The sequence below is a fragment of the Leopardus geoffroyi genome, chromosome B4 (genome assembly GCF_018350155.1).
Source record: "Leopardus geoffroyi isolate Oge1 chromosome B4, O.geoffroyi_Oge1_pat1.0, whole genome shotgun sequence".
NCBI lineage: Eukaryota > Metazoa > Chordata > Mammalia > Carnivora > Felidae > Leopardus > Leopardus geoffroyi.
In genome coordinates this window covers 111,735,304-111,755,809 of record NC_059341.1, presented here as the reverse complement: position 1 = coordinate 111,755,809, position 20,506 = coordinate 111,735,304, and the positions used below count along the sequence as shown (strand labels likewise).

At 38.1% G+C, this 20,506-nt stretch overlaps 1 long non-coding RNA gene across 1 annotated transcript in view; it reads left to right on the top strand.

The window, feature by feature from the left end:
• The first annotated feature begins 1,898 nt into the window (after nucleotides 1-1,898).
• Nucleotides 1,899-20,506, top strand: part of LOC123591544 — a 32,270-nt gene continuing 13,662 nt past the window's right edge. The window contains exon 1 of the long non-coding RNA XR_006709396.1: nucleotides 1,899-2,004. This is a non-coding gene — a long non-coding RNA (uncharacterized LOC123591544). The remainder of the gene's footprint in view (nucleotides 2,005-20,506) is intronic.

Sequence of the window (20,506 nt, the reverse complement as noted above, 5' to 3'; positions counted from 1 at the left end):
TATGTATTATAAACATATAAATATAAAGAATATATTCTTACAATATGGTAAGCTGGAGAAAAGAAAAAAATGTTATTACGAAAATCATAAGGAAGAGAAAAAACACCTACAATAATGTACTGTATTTATTGAAAACAAAAATACATGTAAGTGGACTCTCACAGTTCAAACCCATACTGTTCAAGGGTAGACTGTATTCATCCCCCAGAACCCCTGTGTTTGTTGGTTATACTAGAAAAAGTGGTCACTGTGGACAGAACTGTTGAGGGTGTATACACAGGAAAATGTGAAATGTGAAACATATTTGAGTAGAAGATCAGAAATGCCATAATTACTTCATTCCCACACATTTCTTGGCTACAAATTCAGTAGCCAGTTCACTTTTAAGAGAATATTTCTTAGTTCTCCTTCATCTTTCTGTATCGTTTTTATATTACCTACCTCTAAGAATGTTTTTTCTTCTCTTCTGTAGGAGTTTTCTGCCCACAGGACAATTTTGTGTTAAAATTAAGAAATATTTTGATTGAATGATGAAAAGCAAATGCCTAGATCATTTGCCAAGATCTTGAAGTTCTGAATTGAAAACGATTACTCTCAGACATACTCGTTACCCAGTCACTGTTCTAAGTTTCTGAAACACAATTAAATTTAGCTAAAAAGTATGAACTTGTTGGTACACAGTTATTCTGAGACACACTCAGGCAAGAGTGTCAACACTCAGTTGACACTGAGGAATGCAGGGCTCTGGTGACTGGGTTCTTGAGATGTTTAGGTATATGGATAGAAGGAAAGGAGTTTCATTCTGTTTTAGCATCTCAAGTTTCCATCTACTTATTAAATAGTAACTCCATAAAAAAAAGTTTCAATGACAATAAATGGGCCAACATAACACCGACCCCTTTTCAGAAGATTCAAAACCAGACCGCAACTAAGACAAATCTCTACCAAAATTCTTTAGGAAGACGAGGGTGTAAGGTTCCCAGTGCTTGAGCATACTGGTTATAGTTAGTCTTTGCACAAAGAATCAAATTCTTCTGAACGACACCAAAGGAAACTGAGCTAATTATTTTATACTTCATATCCGCAGACAAAATTTGACCTAAGAGAGGCTACATATTAGACAGAGACCTGGATCTGCCACTCGATAGACAGGACAGCCCCAGTAATTAGTTCCACTTTTCCTTTTCATGACTTCCTTTTCATGAAAAAGGAAATTTATCCTCAATGATAAACCTAAACTAAATGATCTGTAATAAATATAATTTCAAGTATTTGATTCCATGGATTGAAGGCATGAGAAATGAAGTGATGACTACAGCTTCTCACCACTAGTCGTCCTTCTTGTGCAAACAATGAGGATGCTGGATTGAAGTGCTTTTAGTTTGTTGGTCATTTATCAAAAATAGAAAACATTATGCCATCAAAATCCTCAGTTTTGTTTTCCTATTATCATTATGTTTCCCCTAGGTCTTTTTTTTTGTATATGGATGTAGAGCTCTGCGTTATGAAGAAGAGGATATTTGAGAAAAGCTAGTGGTGGGGATTCAGTATATTAACTGTTTACCTTTTTTCTCAGAGTTTTCATTAATCTCCATGTGAAAGGCTCTGAGATCCTGTAGGGATTTGACATGGGAGACTCTACAGTTTGTAAAGAGAGACGTTTTACAAAATGCTGCCTTTGCTTGGGAACACATGTGCACCCCTTACATCAAGGAGAAAGGGCTAGAATTCTATTTGTATGTGTAGCTGTCTGTAGGAGCAGGGATCAGCCTTGCATTGATATGGTCACAAATCTCAATGCCTCACAATGGCTTTTGGAACAAATGAATGACATGTGTAATAAGGGACTGTATCTAGGTTTCTGTTTTCAGGTAGTAAGAATTCCTCAACTGCCAGCAGTAAAAATGACGTGTTCTTTCTGAAGTAGTTTCAAACCAAAGGAGATTCAAATACCTGCAAAATCACAGTGTAAATGTACCTACCACATGTAAATTTAGATGAAAGGTATTGAATGACAATGTATTCTCCTTTAGCTTTATGGTTGAAATATTAAATGTTTGTGATCACTTTACTATTATCACTTTAATTTTTGTACAATCCAAAAGTCAAATTAACAGCTCTCTCAATGTCTCAATGATGTCTTGATGTCATATGTAGGGGTATGAATAAGGGAATTATAGTAATGCTTATAATATTATAGGCATAATAATATAGCTATTATATACACTATATTATATACATAGTATATATGGTTGCGTACATGGTATATAATATACTATATGCTATATTATATGTATAACATATATTATATTATGTTACTACCATGTAGTAATTGTTATCGTACTAGTATCTAGCATTTCCAGGGATTATTTTGTGCGAGGCACCATGCTAAGTGTTTTACTTAAGTTGATTTACTTGATACGCATGTGAATCTATGTGAGTTATTATTCCCTTTTTGCCCACCAAAAGGTGGAAAGGAGGAAACTAAGGACCATAGAGGAGCCCAAAAACACATAGCTAGTATACAGTAGAGACAGTACTTGTATGCATACCGAAATTCCAACTCCTGCACTTTATTGCTAACGACCAAAAGTTTATCAGTGGCCACAAATTTGGAAAAATTATTTAAAAATTAATATCATTTCTGTTTAGCTTTTTATTAGCCAGATATAACTTTTGTTGAATAGAAGTTTAAAAAATCATATTTGCTAAGACTGGATTCTTGTTAGAAAACATTTGTGAAAGTAAGGTTTAACTGTGAAATTGAAACACGCTCTATTTTCCTGAGGGTGCACTTACGGCCACTTTTACTCGTGCAAGCTAACAATTACTCCCAGTAGGTCAGAGGCATATGGCTAATGAGTTATTCGCCACTGGTGGCAGCAATGATGGGGAATATGGTTTTATAATCTAATCTTTCAGAGATCTCAGGCAAGTGGCAAGAAAAGACAGAGAATCTGTTTTGTTAAACTTTTTAAAAATGTTTATTTATTTTTGAGAGAGAGAGAGCGAGAGAGCATGCACACATGCAAATGGGGGAGAGGCAGAGAGAGAGACACAGAGAATCCGAAGCAGGCTCCAGGTTCCAAGTTGTCAGCACAGAGCCCTATGGGGCTCAAACCCACAAACCATGAGATCATGACCTGAGCCAAAGTTGGACACTTAACTGATGGAGCCACCCAGGCATCCCTTGTTAAACTTTTTTTAAAAAGTTTATAGTTATTTATTTTGGGGGGGAGGGAGGAGGGGCAGAGATCGAGAGAGAGAGAGAGAGAGAGAGAGAGAGAGAGAGAGAATCCCAAGCAGGCTCCTCACTCAGCACAGAGCCCAATGCAGAGCTCAATCCCACAAACTGTGAGATCATGGCCTGAGCCAAAATCAAGAGTCAAAGGCTTAACTGACTGAGCCACCCAGGTGCCCCTGTTAACCTTTTGAAAATTTGTTTGGTGGTTTGTCCATTTGTGAACTTAAGTTATTTAAGGAAATATTTCAGTCCCTTTGGAAAGGAGAATACACTGAGATGTGGACAAGTGTGTTTTTGTCTGTCTTTAGTTTTTTTTGTCTTTAGTTCTGTCTTTAGTTTTGACCCACGGCTGAGGTTGTGCAATAAGTTCTCTGTGTTTCTAAGTGACTGTGTTTGAGAAAAGCCTGAACTTTTTCTTGACAGACTGTATCTTCCTCAAATGGCCACAACAGTTTCTCTCATCCAACATGTTCTTGGCACTCCTCCTTTTGAGAATGAGGTCTATGTTCTGCACCCTTAAATTTGAGCAGATTTGTACTATGGTATGACATCATATGACTTGTAAAGCTAGTTGATAAAAGGTGATATGATATGTTCCTAAAATGGGGCCCACCACCATGCTGTGAGAAAGCCCAAGCCACTCATGTAGAAAGACCCACATGAGAGGAACCAATGTCCCAGCTCTCAGCCCTTGTTAAGCTCACAGCCAACCGTCACTTATCAGCCATGTGAGAAGTGCATCCTCCAACCCTCAGCCAAGCTACCCCAACCAACACTGCCTGCCAAGTTCTGCCCAAATTGTAGATTTGTGATCCAGATAACTAACTGATAGTTATTGTCACTAGCTGCTATGTTTTATAGTGGGTTGTTAAGCAGCAATAAATAACTGAAACATCTCTAATCATATGATTGTGAAGTATCCTCCTGTCTCTAGAGGATAGTAATCAATTAAATTCTAAAGTCTCAAAATAAAAGTTCTCTGTTCTGATTGGGTAATAGAGATCCATGAATGTTTATATAAATCTACTATTCCCCAAGTTTCACATTTTTATATTCTCATATCTTATATTTTAAATAATAATCCAAATTCATATAAATAAGGTGAATCTTAGGACAAAGTATATGGATTTAATCATTTTGCTTTATAAAATGATTTTGGGTAGTGTCTTTTCTGGACTTTATCAATGTGGAGTAGAAAACAAGCATATATTTTATTTCATATGACATTTGCATTTTTTAATTGAAGAAATTAGTCAATCTGGACTCCTTAACATTCCAATACTGTTTTACCAATCAGATAAGCCCACATTATTTCCTACTGCTACCTCCATATAACATTGAAAATTTTTAATTTTTTTTAAAAGTTTATTTATTTTTGAGAGAGAGAGAGAGCACTCGCGGGATGCTAGTGAGCATGGTGGGGGGAGGGGCAGAGAGAGGGAGACACAGAATCCGAAGCAGGCTCTGGGCTCTGAGCTATCACCACAGAGCTCAACGTGGGGCCAGAACTCACCAACTGTGAGATCATGACCTGAGCTGAAGTTAGACACTCAACTGACTGAGCCACCTACGTGCCCCTACACTGAAAATTAAAAAAAAAAAATGTAAAATCATGTGTTCAACTAAACTGAATTACACTTTTAACAAATGTGTTTTTTTTATTTTTTTTAACGTTTATTTATTTTTGAGACAGAGAGAGACAGAGCATGAACGGGGAAGGGGCAGAGAGAGAGGGAGACACAGAATCGGAAGCAGGCTCCAGGCTCTGAGCCATCAGCCCAGAGCCTGATGCGGGGCTCGAACTCATGGACCGCGGAATCGTGACCTGAGCTGAAGTTGGACACTTAACCGACTGAGCCACCCAGGCGCCCCAACAAATGTTTTCATATAAATAATTATATTCTGTAGTCTGTCAGCTTAAATAAAATTTCCAAAATCTGTAGTTAATTATTTTGGTCAAAAATTCTTTAAGTAGTATTATACCAGGGTAATTCAAGGAAAATCTTGGATCCATAGATAATTTTTAAGTAATGTAGAATACTAAAACATTGGCCACCAAACATTGTTTTAATACATATATTATTTTGCCATATTTTTATTTTTACATGTCATGGTCATATTGATACATTTTTGCTTTAAAGAAGGTATGAAAGGAATTGGTGTAGGGACACCTGGGTGGCTCAGTTGGTTAAGCGTCAGATTCTTGGTTTCTGTTTAGGTCATTATCTCATGGTTTGTGAGTTCAAGCCCCACATTGGGCTCTGCACTGACAGTGTGGAGCCTGCCTGGGGCTCTCTCTTCTGCCCTTATCCTATTACACTCTCTCTCTCTCAAAAGAGAGAAAGAAAGAAAGAAAGAAAGAAAGAAAGAAAAGAAGAAGGAAGGAAGGAAGGAAGGAAGGAAGGAAGGAAGGAAGGAGGAAGGAAGGAAGGAAGGAAGGAAGGAAGGAAGGAAGGAAGGAAAGAAAGAAAAGAAAGAAAGAAAGAAAGAAAGAAAGAAAGAAAGAAAGAAAGAAAGAAAGAAAGAAAGAAAGGAATTGGTGTGGCCATAGGGAGCGGTATTATGCTATTCCAAGAGAAACTTTTATTCCTCTCCATTCATGAGGCTTGTTAATATGCTAAAATGCTTGTTTATGACACACAGTTATCAATTACCTATCTCCCAGGTCTTTCGGTGGCAAAGTAGTTCATCTGGCTAAAACTGTAACTAATATGGGCAATCGTAAAGGAAAACCTCACTCTTTGTTCTGTGTTTCTCCTATTCACAATCCACCACACTCACACCACTTGTGACACCAGGTATATGGGCTTTTTTTTCCCTACACCGTAGCAATTCTCTGTGATATCAGCTGGGCATCCTATAATTTGATTCAATTTTGACACTAACTGGAGTTGGGATAGACACGAATTCAGCCCCACAGGACTGCCCCACTGGTGCAAGTAGGAGGTCCCCAGGTTACCCACAACTTATGTCTGACTTGGTTACAAATCAGAGTTTCCCATGACCTCCTTCTCCCTGGATTTGATTATTTGCTAGAACAGCTCACAGAAGGCAGGAAAACACTTATGTTTACCAGTTTATTATACAGTAAAGCACATGGTAAAAGATACAGATGAACAGCCAGATGAAGAGATACATACATAGGGTGAGGTCTGGAGGGGTCCCAAGTGCAGGAGCAGGAGCTGGGGTGCTCCACTTTTCTAATATGTAGATGTTAGAAGCTCTCCAAACTCCATACTCTAGGGATTTTTATGGAGGCTTCATCACATAGGCATTACAGATAATTAACTCAACTTCCAGCTTCTCTCTGGAGAATGGGGGGTACGGCTGAAAGTTTCAAGCTTATAATCAGGGCTTGGTCTTTCCGGCATTCCTTTAGGAGCCCACCAAGAGTCACCTCATTAGAGTAAATGAGACTCCTATCATACAGGATATTCCAAGGAATCTAGGAGCTCTGTGTCAGGAACCAGGGTCAAAGACCAAATATTAGAACAAAAAATGCCTTAGTGCTCTTATCAGTTTGGAAATTACAGGGGTTTTAGAAATTCTGTGCTAGGAACCAGTGGCAGAGACCAATATATATATTTTCTTTCATTTCAGTGATCAAGATGATGTTAGAAACCATAATGACAAAGGAGCACAGCTGTGTATCAGTGTAATGGATGTGCCTTGGTTTATCAAGGGTAAAGGAGCATAGTTTTGACTCCAAGTAAAGTCAGGTTATTCAGAATATGAAAGAGGACAGTAAAAGACAAAATTTGCATGGATATAGGAAGTTATAGAAGGCTTGTAGAAAGTAAATTTTACTTCCTTGGTTTATAATCTCTAAAAATAATGAACCTGAAAAAAAGTAATAGAAATGCTAAATTTCAGCAAAATTTATTTAGCTTTGAAGGAGTTATCCAAAAAATAATTTAGAAAAATGGAGCTTGTGTATCTTTTACTGCTAAACATTATATTCATGCAACACTAAAATTTGGTTTTCTCGCTTTGAAAATTATGAGTGTGACTTGGCATATTTTACTCTTTGCAGATGTAATAAAAGTTTTTCCTTTACCTTTCATGCAATTTCCTCTGTAGATATTCTGTATCTTGCTATTATTAAAAAGCAAAGAGCTCTTTACTTAAAAGAGCTAATGTTGCTTACAGTTGTGTACTTAAAATATATTATTGTTATTCTTTTTTTAAATTTTTTTAATGTTTATTTATTTTTGAGATAGAGAGAGACAGAGCATGAGTGGAGGAGGGGTAGAGAGAGAGGGAGACACAGAATCTGAAGCAGGCTCTAGGCTCTGAGCTGTCAGCACAGAGCTCGACGCGGGGCTCGACGCGGGGCTCGACGTGGGGCTCGAACTCACGAGCTGTGAGATCATGACCTGAGCCGAAGTTGGACGCTTAACCGACTGAGCCACCCAGGCACCCCTATTATTGTTATTCTTTATGACAAATAGCCAAATGTTCCATGATTTATTTTTTACATATCCATGATCCTAACTTAACCAAGTGACCAAATCTATTTTTTTCCATGATTCTTTTCATTTTATTTATTTGAGAGAGAGAGAGAGAGAGAGAGAGAGAGAGAGTGCAGGGGAGAGGGGAAAAGGGAGGGAAAGAGAGAGAGAGAGAGAAAGAGAGACAGAGAGTTCAAGCAGGCTCCATCCCAGCACGGAGCCTGACATGGGGTTCAATCCCATGACCCTGGTATCATGACCTGAGCTGAAATCAAGACTTGGTTGCTCAACAAGCACCCAGATGCCCCAACCAAATCTATTTTAGTAACTCCTTTGTTTTGTCTTCCAAGACAAGACCCTAGATACAGGGCAGGGCAGGGGAAATTCAATATATCTTTTACACTTGAAATTATATTGAGTCCTCCCAGGGAGTATAAGAGCAATCACTAAATTTATTCTTTTACCTTATAAAAAGAGGGATGCTAGAAATGATTAGCTTTGTTCAGTACATTCGATATTTCTTAAGTAGTTCAGTGCTACAGTTAAGAGCTATAAATTGTCTTAGGAGGGAAGAATTATCAACACAAAAGAGAAGCCCAATCCCAGGCTTCTCTACGTCTCTGTCAGGCCGGGAGCATGAACAAATACTGGGACCTTGATGAGAGAGGAATTCATCCATAGGTATAGGTACTGCAAATGAAACTTATAGAGATAAATTTCTCAGGGTTGGTTTTGTAGCCTCTGGATCAAGGGCAAACAACATAGAGGCTTTTCAAAGTACAATCCTAGATTCCTTATACATATTGTCCCATGAAAGGTAATTCTCTGGCATTAGTAATTTTTTATTTTTAAATTAAAAAAAACTTTATTATTGAAGTATAGTTGACATACAGTGTTGTATTAGTTTCAGGCGTACAACATAGTGATTTGACAATTCAGTAATTTCTTAACACTATATGGCTTTATACATTCAAGGAGGCTAACATCATATGTTATATCTATGTAAATGGGATAGCCAGAACACAATAAGACCATCATTTTGTGTGTGTGTGTGTGTGTGTGTGTGTGTGTGTGTATGTTGTATTCATGGCTAATTATGAATGATCTTTGGAGATTATTCATGATCTTAAAGGCGTCTGCTAAGAAAAAGGATTCCAAACTTGAAAATAAGAAAAATAGAGGCAGCATGTCTTTTCAATACTATAAGAGAACATTCTTTAACAGGCCTACCCCCAAATCATTTACCTAATATTTAGGCAATTGTTAGACTTGCTGTTCACTTTTGATTAAATGTCCAGATTTTGTGAATTTACATGTTCACTTAGTAAATAGAAAAATCATATAATTTGTCTTCAAAACCAGGGTGCTATTAATCATTCCACAACAGTGTACAGTGGTGAAGCAAATGATTTCTGAGTCACAAAATAGAAAATCCCAAAGATTATCACCCTGGAGGATATTAATTAATTTTGTATCTAACTTAGCAAGTGTATTTAAATTTTTTTAATGTTTTTATTTTTTGAGAGAGAGAGAGAGAGAGAGAGAGAGAGAGTTACAGAGTGCAAGTGGGAGAGGAGCATAGAGAGAAGGAGACACAGAATCTGAAGCAGGCTCCAGGCTCTGAGCTGTCAGTGCAGAGCCCAATGTAGGGCTCGAACTCACGAACCGTGACATCATGACCTAAGCCAAAGTCAGACACCCAACTGACTGAGACACCCAGGTGTCCCGCAATTGTATTTAAATGAGTAAAAATACCCACTTCAAGTGCTCTTCAAACCAATTTTACCATCTGCTGTTTCCTTAATTAAAGTGTTGAATATATAAACATCATTTTTTTTAATGTTTTGAAATTATGCTTTGACAGACATTTTACAAAGTGTATCCTGGGGTATTCGAGTCCCAAGAGGTGTTTTATGGGGAAAATGATTCCATGTACACCCTCTTGCCTCTGATTACACACACACACACACACACACACACACACACACACACACACACACCTGCATTTCCTAAATGTACTTGACCCTGACAGCCCTCTCCTTTCTATTTTTCCCTTTGGTTATTATGTATCCATCATGTCTTATTGGCGTTTTCTCCAAAATGCATGCTGAATCGATCTACCTGTCTCCAATTCCAATAACCCCATCTTACTTACAGTCACTATTCTCTCTTGCCTACGTTCAGCAATGGTCTGAAACACGGGTCTCTGCTTCTGCTTCTCTTCCACACATTTTTCACAGTGGTAAGTGATCTTGCAAAAATAAAATCATGTCACGTTTTTACTTCTTTAAAGCTTTCCGCTTGCTTCCCACTGCACTCAAACTAAAATCCAGGCGTCCTCCCTGCCACACCCTGCATGAGGTGCCTGTGCTCGTCCCTCTCTGTCACCCTCTGTACTCTCTGTCACCAGCCTCCCTCCTCTTCCTAGGGCTCTCTGTGCTTCTTCCGCTGAAGGGTTTTGCTTTCTATGATGGTCTCCCTCCAGATTTTACAGGATGTTTTCTTAGTTTAAATGTCATGTCCTCAGAGAGGCCTCCCTGACCACCTAGTTCAAAATAGACCCTCCATTTATACAAACAAGCAAAGTAAAAGAAAAGCTTGATTTAAGGGTGCTGAAAATATGTTGTGCTCTAAGCGTCTCATGTTCTTTACTGTAGGATCACCTGGAAATCCACCATTCAGTCTTTTGAAGACTACTTTTGTCCTCTTGAAATACATGGATTCCTAGAAGGATTAAGGTGAAGATGGGTGGGAAAAAACTCGTGGCTGGGAACAGAAGCTGGGCCTGTAGACAGGCTTCATGTGGCCTAAACAAGCTAAATACTTGAATTATTGCCAACATTTAAACATTCAGAGGTTTTCAAGTGACTATCTCTGTTTGTGTTGAGAGCAAGCCGACTTTCTTCCTTAGTGACCATGCTGAGAAAGGACAGCACTGGTTGATTCATGACACTCTTAGAAGTTCCCTGCCTGCACTTGGCCACCCCTCATGTTAGGCTGCCATTATTGCATATGTAATAATGGATTCACTGAGAGCATGGTGTGCCTAGCAACTTGGGCAAGACTTCTGAGCTTTCTTATAGGTAGGGAGATGGTAATAAAAATAATAGGGTTACAGTTAATTACAGATGTACAATCTGAGTCTTAGAAAGGAATTTAGAGACTATCTAGTTACCCTCCCTCTCAATGGAAGTACTATTTAATCTTTATGATCATGTTTTGAAGACAGTAATATTATTCCCTCCTGAATGAGGAAAGGGGTCCTCAGAGATCACAAAGCTAGCGAGTGGCAGAGTCTGGCCCCTAACTCACAGGAATGTGTTCCTAGTCCAGAGTCCTTTCCACCATATTCCACTGCTTCCCTACATGAATGTGGGTTTTGTGTGTAGGCAGTGGGAGAAGGTGGCAACAGCCAATATGTATCTCTGCTCAGTTCTCAGGGCTCTAGATCCTTGCTCCAGACTCTGACTCCAGGCACACTTCTTGACCCTCTGTGTCACTAGTTTAAGAACCATGTAATGTGCCTGCCCTTGATTTAAACTGGGATCTTCTGGCTCATGTTTCTCTCTTGTTACTGTTATTTTTCATTCTGCTCACTCTATGTCTTTTTTTTCAGATATTGTTTTAGTCAATATAGATTTTTCATTGATTGTTCCAACTTCATTGAGATGTAATTGACATATAACATTGTATAGGTTTAAGATATACAAATATTGATTTGATATGCATATAATGCAAAATGATTTTCACAGTAGCATTAGTTTACGCCTCCATTCCCTATCATAATTATCATTTCTTTATTGTAGTGAGAACACTTAAGGTCTATTCTCTTAGTAACTTTCAAGTATATAATATTTTTATTTTTTAAATTTAAATTCAAGTTAGTTACCATACAGTGTAGTCTTCGCTTCAGGAGTAGAACCCAGTGATTCATCTCTTGCATATGACACCCAGAGCATATCTCAACAAGTGCCCTCCTTAATGTCCATTACCCATTTAGCCCATACCCCCACCAACTTCCCCTTCAGCAGCCCTTGGTTGGTTCAAGTATATTGTATTTTTAAAGTATTTTTTAAAAATGTCAGTACTTCTATGTAGTTAGCTAATATACAGTGCAATAGTAATTTCAGGAGTAGAACTTAGTGAATCATTACTTACATACAATACCCAGTGCTCATCACAATAAGGGCCCTCCTAATGCCCATCACCCATCTAGCCCATCCCCTACCCACCTCCCTCCATCAACCCTCAATTTGCTCTCAACAAATATAAGAGTTTCTTGTGGTTGCTTCCCTCTCTTCTCCCCTCCCCCAACTTCCCATATGTTCATTTGTTTTGTTTCTTAAATTCCACATATGAGTGAAATCATATGTATTTGTCTTTCTCTGACTGACTTACTTCACTTAGCATAATATTCTCGAGCTCCATCCACATCGTTGCAAATGATATTTCATTCTTTCTGATGGCTGAGTAATATTCCGTTGTATATGTACACCACCTCTTCTTTATCCATTCATCACCAGTTGATGGGCATTTGAGCTTTTTCTACAGATTGGCTATTGTTGATAATCTGCTATAAACATCGAGGGTGCATGTAGCTCTTCAAATCTGTATTTTTGTGTCTTTGGCTAAATACGAAGTAGTGCAATTGCTGGATTGAGGGTAGTTCTATATTTAGTTTTTTTTTTTTTTTTTTTTTTTAATACCAAGCAGCCTTGGTCTTTTTTTTTTTTTCAACGTTTATTCATTTTTGGGACAGAGAGAGACAGAGCATGAATGGGGGAGGGGCAGAGAGAGAGGGAGACACAGAATTGGAAACAGGCTTCAGGCTCTGAGCCATCAGCCCAGAGCCTGACGCGGGGCTCGAACTCACGGACCGCGAGATCGTGACCTGGCTGAAGTCGGACGCTCAACCGACTCCGCCACCCAGGCGCCCCCTCAGCCCTCTTTTTAATTGAATCTTTTTTTCCCTCTTAAGGTACATGAGTTCCTTAAATATTTTGGGAATTAACTGCTTATCTTCACAAAAATTGTATAAGTTAGATTTTTTTATTATGCTTTTTTTTTTTTTTTTTACAAATGAGGAAACAGAGGTGCAGAGGTGTTAATTAACTTGCCCAAGGCCACAAAATAAGTACATGGTAGAGCAGGTCTTTGATCCCAGGTAGTGTGAATAGCACACCCACGCTCTTAACCACAGCACTGCATGTGGAATCAATGTGAGAAAATGATTCTAGGTATGAGGAAAAAAGGAACTCAATCCATTGTACCCTACAGTCCAGATTACTTAAAACAGTATATAAGAAGTAATGGGGAAAAAATGGGTAGCTATAGAATTTCTCCACAAAGGAAAATCTTGGGTGGAAATCTGGTGAAGTAGTTGCTAAGGATTTCTTCTTGATGTCTCACTTACATAGTGAGCACTCCATTTTAACTCAATATATTATATTTGAGGTGGCATGGCAGCAGTGGAAGGGGCAGGCAAGAGCCAATGAATAGGCATGAGTAAGGGCTCCCAAAGCTAGCTCTTTCATTGTCAAATCTGGAAGATTTAGCTGGGGCAAGAGCATGCATGGCCTTAGATGTTGAACTAGCTAAAGTAAATATGACTAATCTGGGGTTTGGGTGCAGAATAAATCGGTATAAAAGGATAATGAAGGGTCATGAGGGGAAGAGAGGGGAGCTGGGGATTAACTGTAGTAGACTAATAGGTATTAAAAGCTCAGCTAGAGTAGGGGCCACAAGTATACAAAGGAAGAGACAGTAGAAAGCTGTACCTTATGACCGACATGGGCATGAGGAAGTGGAACAAAGTTGACTCTAACATTTTGAAACTAAGGGACTAGAAGTTTGATAGAATGATTAACAGAAATGGAAGCACATGACACCATGCTGATTTGTCTCAGGGTCTCTCATGAAGTTGTCATCAAGATACCAGCCATGGCTACAGTCTCTGAAAACTTGACTGAGACTTCCAAGCTCACTCATGGTTATTGGCAAGAGGCTTTAGTTCCTCACTGGCTGTTGCTTAGAAGATCATTACCAGGAGGCCCCTCTTGGAGGCTGGCTACCACTGGGTACCTGGAAGTACAAAGAAAGAAGTCTTACTCATCTATTTAGGGTGGGGAAGTAGGCTGTGGTAACACATTACATTGTTTTTCTTAAAAATATCTGTGGTAAATGCTTTTAAAAACAGTAGCTTTTGGTGAGGCATCAGGGCACTAGTGCCTGAAGGATAGAAAGAAGTCTCTCAAAATACGATGAGTTTTCCTAAATAAAATGTTGTATTACTGGGCAGCCCAACAAGAGCTACAACTTAAAGTTATTGCAATCTGGCTTTTAGGCTCTTTGACACACTTGTCATAGATTATCTGATCAAATGTCTTAGAAGAGCCATTCTGAAATATTTTATTTATGTTTAGTAGAATACAAATGATATATTTATTTATATTATTTCCTATTTTAATGTTATTTATTATATTACTTATCATATATATTTTATATCTTACCACCTTTTTTTTCCTACTCTCCAGTCCAGTATTTCCAAAAGAGTGGCCAAAAAAACATCCCATTAGCATGATGACCCAAATGAATGGAATTGACAAAGTTACTATTTTGGGATGGTGGAACACACACATCAGTATATTAAATATTCTGAAAAGTCCTACAGTAAACAAAGTGACCTCAGTTTATTTGGCTACAATTTTTTTTAACATAATACATAATACCTTAATATTCAGCTGAATTAGTGTTCCTTAGGAAACTCTTTGGAAAAAAAAGATGACCTAATCCTTCCCCTCTCTTCAACTTTTTTTTTTTTTTAATTGGGTGTATGGTTGATACTCAGTGTTACATTACATTGGTTTCAGGTATAAGACAGTGACTCTTCCTTAATTTTTGTTCCCGTTATGTTGCTGAAAACTACCACGGTAGCCTTCCCCTGGGTCATCTGGTTTTATCCTTCCTGCCCAATCCATTTTTTTAATGTTTATTTATTTGTTTTTAAGAGAGAGAGAGAGAGAGAGGGAGAGAGCACAGGTAGAGGAAGGGTAGAGGGAGAGGGGGAGTCACAGAATCCGAAGCAGGCTCCAGGCTCTGAGCTGTCAGCACAGAGCCTGACACGGGGCTTGAACTCAGGAACCGTAAGATCATGACCTGAGCTGGAGTTGGATGCTTAACCAACTGAGCCACCTAGGCACCCTGCCCAATCCAGTTTTAAATAATCAACATGGTTGTTCTCCTAAAACAAAATCTCATCATAACTCTCTCCCTTTTAAAACCATCTGATAGCACTTAGGACCAGGTGCAAACTCTTTAACCTGGCTTGAAAGATCTGTCTGTTGCTTCCCAGTCTCGAATCCTACTGTCTTCCTGTGCAAGTTCTGCAACAGCTATATGAATTCCCAGAGCCCCTCAGGTGTAGCATGTTCTCTCACCCTGCCATGGTTTTTTTTCCTAACAAGTCTCTTCCTCTTGTCTTTACTTGGAAAGATTATTAGCTTTTAGCATTCTTTTTTTTTCAATATATGAAATTTATTGTCAAGTTGGTTTCCATACAACACCCAGTTAGCATTCTTTTTCTTTTTATTTTTTTAATAATTTTTAAATTTAATTTGAGAGAGAGAGAAGGGGAGAAGCAGAGAGAGGGAGGGAGAGAGAGAATCCCACACAGACTCCATGCTGTCAGCATGGAGCCTGATGCAGGGCTCAATCTCATGAAACATGAGATCATGACCTGAGTTGAAACCGAGCTGCAAGCTTAACTGACTGAGCCACCCAGGCGCCCCTAGTTTTTAGAATTCTTATATAGTTATCTGAAGTCTTTTTGCACTGCCCTTGCTGGAGAGATCAAAGGTTTTAAACTTTTGCTGAAACTACTGAGAAAGAGGCACACTTTTTTTTCAGGAGTTGCTAAGTTGGTGAAGTGCACGTCTATGGCTACTGGGATCCAATACACAGAGAGGGTGTATGTAAGCAGAGAGACGGCAGTGAGAAAGGAAGAGGTTAGAAATAGCGACTTGCCTGTGATGTCATCTTAGTACCTGCTCTCAATCTCATTTGGGATTTTCAATTGTGTGAGCGAATTAATATTTTGCCCTTAAGTTAGTTTGAATGTGGTTTCCGTCACTTGGCATTAATTAAAAAGACTTAATAACAAAGGAATTGTTTGTATACACACCTTATTGCCAAGTAATTTTTATTTTTTTTATTTATTTTTTTTTTTTTAATTTTTTTTTTTTTCAACGTTTATTTATTTTTGGGACAGAGAGAGACAGAGCATGAACGGGGCAGGGGCAGAGAGAGAGGGAGACACAGAATCGGAAACAGGCTCCAGGCTCTGAGCCATCAGGCCAGAGCCCGACGCGGGGCTCGAACTCACGGACCGCGAGATCGTGACCTGGCTGAAGTCGGACGCTTAACCGACTGCGCCACCCAGGCGCCCCTGCCAAGTAATTTTTAAAAAATACTCTTCAACCATAGCTCCTGGCATATTATACCAGGTACACCGGTCTTATTTTTCATTGTATGAATCACTGAGCCTCCATCATAAATCAAGTATGTGATTCCCGAGGTCAAAAGACTACTGATACTAAGAATACCATCAAGGTTTTTTCTTTCTTTCTTTTTTCCTGGAGTAGACAAATTGATTATAAACTTTATTAAGAAAAATAGGGACGCCTGGGTGGCTCAGTCGGTTAAGCATCCGACTTCGGCTCAGGTCATGATCTCACAGTCCGTGAGTTCGAGCCCCGCGTCAGGCTCTGTGCTGACAGCTCAGAGCCTGGAGCCTGCTTCACATTCTGTGTCTCCCTCTCTCTCTGACCCTTCCCTGCTCATGCTCTGTCTCTGTCTCAAAAATAAATAAACATTAAAAAATTAAAAAAAATAATAATAAAAAAAAGAAAAATAAACAAGTGAGAACAGCCAGGAAAACAGTGGGGAAGAAAGGGAGAGGGGGGCATCTCTAGATATTAAAACTTACACAAAGCTTCTATAATTACAAGTGCTATATTGGCACATAGAAAAACAGACTGACGGAATAGAATAGAAAATCCAGAAATATAACTAAATTAATTCCTAAATGTAGTTTACAATAAAGAGGATGTACTAGTTTCCCATTGCTGCTGTAATGAATTACACACATTTAGTGACTTAAAACAACACAAATTTAGTCGTCTTGCAGTTTGTTCTATAGGTCAGAAATCTAAAATGGTTCTCAGTGAGTTAAAGTCAAGGTGTCTGCATGGACGCATTCCTTTTGTAGGTTTTAGGGAGAAAATCCACTTCCTTCTCCAGCTTCAACAGAGCTCTTGTATTCCATAGCTTATGGCTCCTGGCTCCTTCCTTTACCTTCAAAGTCAGCAATGTAGTATCTTCAAATCTTTCTCTGACTCTGACTTCCTCTTCAGCCTCCCTCTTCCACTTTAAAGGATGCTGTGATTAGAGGAGCCAACCTGGATAAGAGTAATCTCCTTATGTTAAGGTCAGCTGATTAGCAAACTTGGTTCTATCTGCGAGTTAATTACTCCTTGCCTTGTAAACAAATTCACAGCTTCCAGGCATTGGGACATAGACATCTTTCTGGGGGGAAGGCATTATTCTACCTACCACAGACGGAATCTCAAATAATGGGAGAAGATGAATTTGTAAAATAAATGATAACAAGGTAGGTTATGGAAAAAGATATATCTGAATTAATTCCCCAAACCATACACTAGGATAAATTCCACATGTATGAGATTTAAATATAAAAATATGAAACCATACATGTACCAGAGGTAATATGTGTGAATTCCTTTATAAATAGAAGTGGATAAATATAAGTGGGTAAAGTCCTAAATATGACTGTACATCCAAAAGCAATAGGGTAGATAAAAGTGTATTTTTGTACACATGTATTACATATGTATATATGAATGCCTGTATATATGTCTATATATATATATACACACATATATATGTATATATATATAGAATTTTTTGAGATGCAAGAAAAATGACAAACTGAAAAAAATACTTTCAGTTTATCTCACAACCATTCCTAATATATAAAGACCTAGACAATTAAAAAACCCAACAATTATATAGAAAAAAATGAGCTAGAAAAATGGATAGTTAAAAAATGTAAAAGGTTTTTAAAATATGGAATGATGATCATACTTGGTCATAATAAGAGAAATGCATATTAAAATTCACTAAGAGGGGCGCTTGGGTGGCTCAGTCAGTTAAGCATCCGACTTTGGCTCAGGTCATGATCTCAAGATTTGTGAGTTGGAGCCCTGAATTGGGCCCTGTGCTGACAGCTCAGAGCGTGGTGCTTGCTTCAGATTCCGTGTCTCCCTTTCTCTCTGCTCTTCCCCTGCTCACTCTCTGTCTCTTCATCTCTCAAAAGTGAATAGACAATAAAAAAATTTTTAAAAGCTCACTAAGATAAAATTTCTCACCTGTTTTATGGGCAAAAATCCAAAAGTTTGTCAACATGCTCTCTTGGCATGGCTGTAGGAAAATAGGAACTCTTATACACTGCCAATGTGAATGCAAAATGATACAATGTTTATGGAAGGAAGTTGGAAACATCTAGAAATTACATATGCCTTTACCCTTTGACCCAGAAATTCCACTTCTAGGAATCAATCCCAAAGTTACACTAGCACAAACTGAAAAAGCATCTGCTCAAAACTGTTGAAAGACTTTTTATCTTATCAAAATACTAGAAATACCTCAAGTATACCTCAAAAGAGGAGTGGTTGAGTAGACTATATCATAACCATCCAATGAGGGCATTAGTCAGCCACTAAAAAGAATGGAAAAAATCTCCAAGCACTACTATGGATATGTCTAAAATATATTGTGAAGTGAAAAAGCAAGGAGGAGAAAATGTGTATGGTATACATGTATCTTAATATGCTATCTAGATAAAACAATGAAGAAAAAACCCATAACATTAAAAAAAAAAAAAAGGTTACCTCTAAGGGGAGAAAATGGATGGAGAGGACAGAGATACAAACTGGACTTCTTTAATATACCTTATTGGTATATTTGATTTTGGAACTATGTAAGTATTTTACATAATTAAACATTTTGGTTGATTGAAAAAATCTATTCACCGAAAAGACAAAAAAACTCTAACAGCCCCACATACATATATTCAGTTTGTGGTGTAGCCATACAACGAAGAAGTTTTTCATTCCACATGACTTTAAAACCCAGGAATTTGAGTGTATGTACCTAATGGGGTATGCCCTATGGACAAAAGAAAGTGTAATCAATGAAAAATTTTTAAAAATCTTAAAGCTGTTATCAGTAATAATTGTTAGGCATAGTGTTGGCATTTTATTCTAAGAATGTTATATGTTAATAATCAGTAGTTATGTGATGACTTAATTCAACTATCCCTGTGTCCTTCAAAGTCAGATTGTTATCCTCAGAATAGGAGACAGGAAATAAAAATATAAGATAGGAGAGATTAAAAGCCCTACAGTCTCTAATTTAAATAGGAAGATACAGTAGGTATCTTAGTCCATTCAGGCTGCTATAATAGAATACCATAGACTGGGTGGCTTAAACAATGGAAATTTATTTCTCATACTTCTGGAGTCTGGGAAGTCCAAGGTCAATATACTGGCAGATCTGGTGTCTGATGAAAGCCTAGTTCCTTATTTGCAGATAGCTGTCTTCTTTTTATTATTTTTATTTATGTTTTTAATTTAAATTTTAGTTAACATATTGGTTTATATTGTAATATTGGTTTAAGGAGTAGAATTCAGCAATTCATCACTTACATACAACACCCAGTGCTCATCACAAATGCTCTCCTAAGACCCATCACCCATCTAGCCCATTCCCTACCCACCTCCCTCCATCAAAACTCAGTTTTTTCTGTATCATTAAGAGTGTCTTGTGGTTTGTTTCCCTCTGTTTTGCTTCTAAATTCCACATATGAATGGAGTCATATGGTATTGTCTCTGATTGACTTATTTCACTTGGCATAATACACGCTAGCTCCATCCATGTCATAGCAAATGGCAAGATTTCATTCTTTTTGATGGCTGAGTGTGAGTGTGTGTGTGTGTGTGTGTGTGTGTGTGTTCACCACATATTCTTTATCATTCGTCAATCAACAGACATTTGAGCTCGCTCCATAGTTTGGCTATTGTTAAAATTGCTGCTATAAACATTGGAGTGTATGCATCCCTTTGAATCTGTATTTTTGTATCCTTTGGGTAAATATCTAATAGTGCAATTGCTGGGTCATAGGGTAGTTCTATTTTCAGTTTTTTGAGGGACCTCCATAGTGTTCTCCAGAGTAGACGCACCAGTTTGCATTCCCACGAACAGTGCAAGAGGGTTCGCCTTTCTCTGCAACCTCACCAACACCTGTTGTTTCTTGTGCTGTTAATTTTAGCCATTCTGACAGGTGTGAGGTGGTATCTCATTGTGGTTTTGATTTGTATTTTCCTGATAATGAATGAAGTTGAGCATTTTTTCATGTGTCAGTTGGCCATCTGGATGTCTTCTTTGGAGAAGTGTCTATTCATGTTTTTTGCCCATTTATTCACTGGATTCTTTGTTTTTTGGGTGTTGAGTTTGAAAAGTTCTTTATAGATTTTGGATACTAACCCTTTATCTGATATGTCATTCGAAAATAACTTCTCCCATTCGATTGGTTGCCTTTTAGTTTTGTTGATTGTTTCCTTTGCTGTGGAGAAGCTTTTTATCTTGATGAAATCCCAATAGTACATTTTTGCTTTTGTTCCCCTTGCCTCTGGCAATGCGTCTAGTAAGAAGTTGCAGTAGCCAAAGTCAGAGA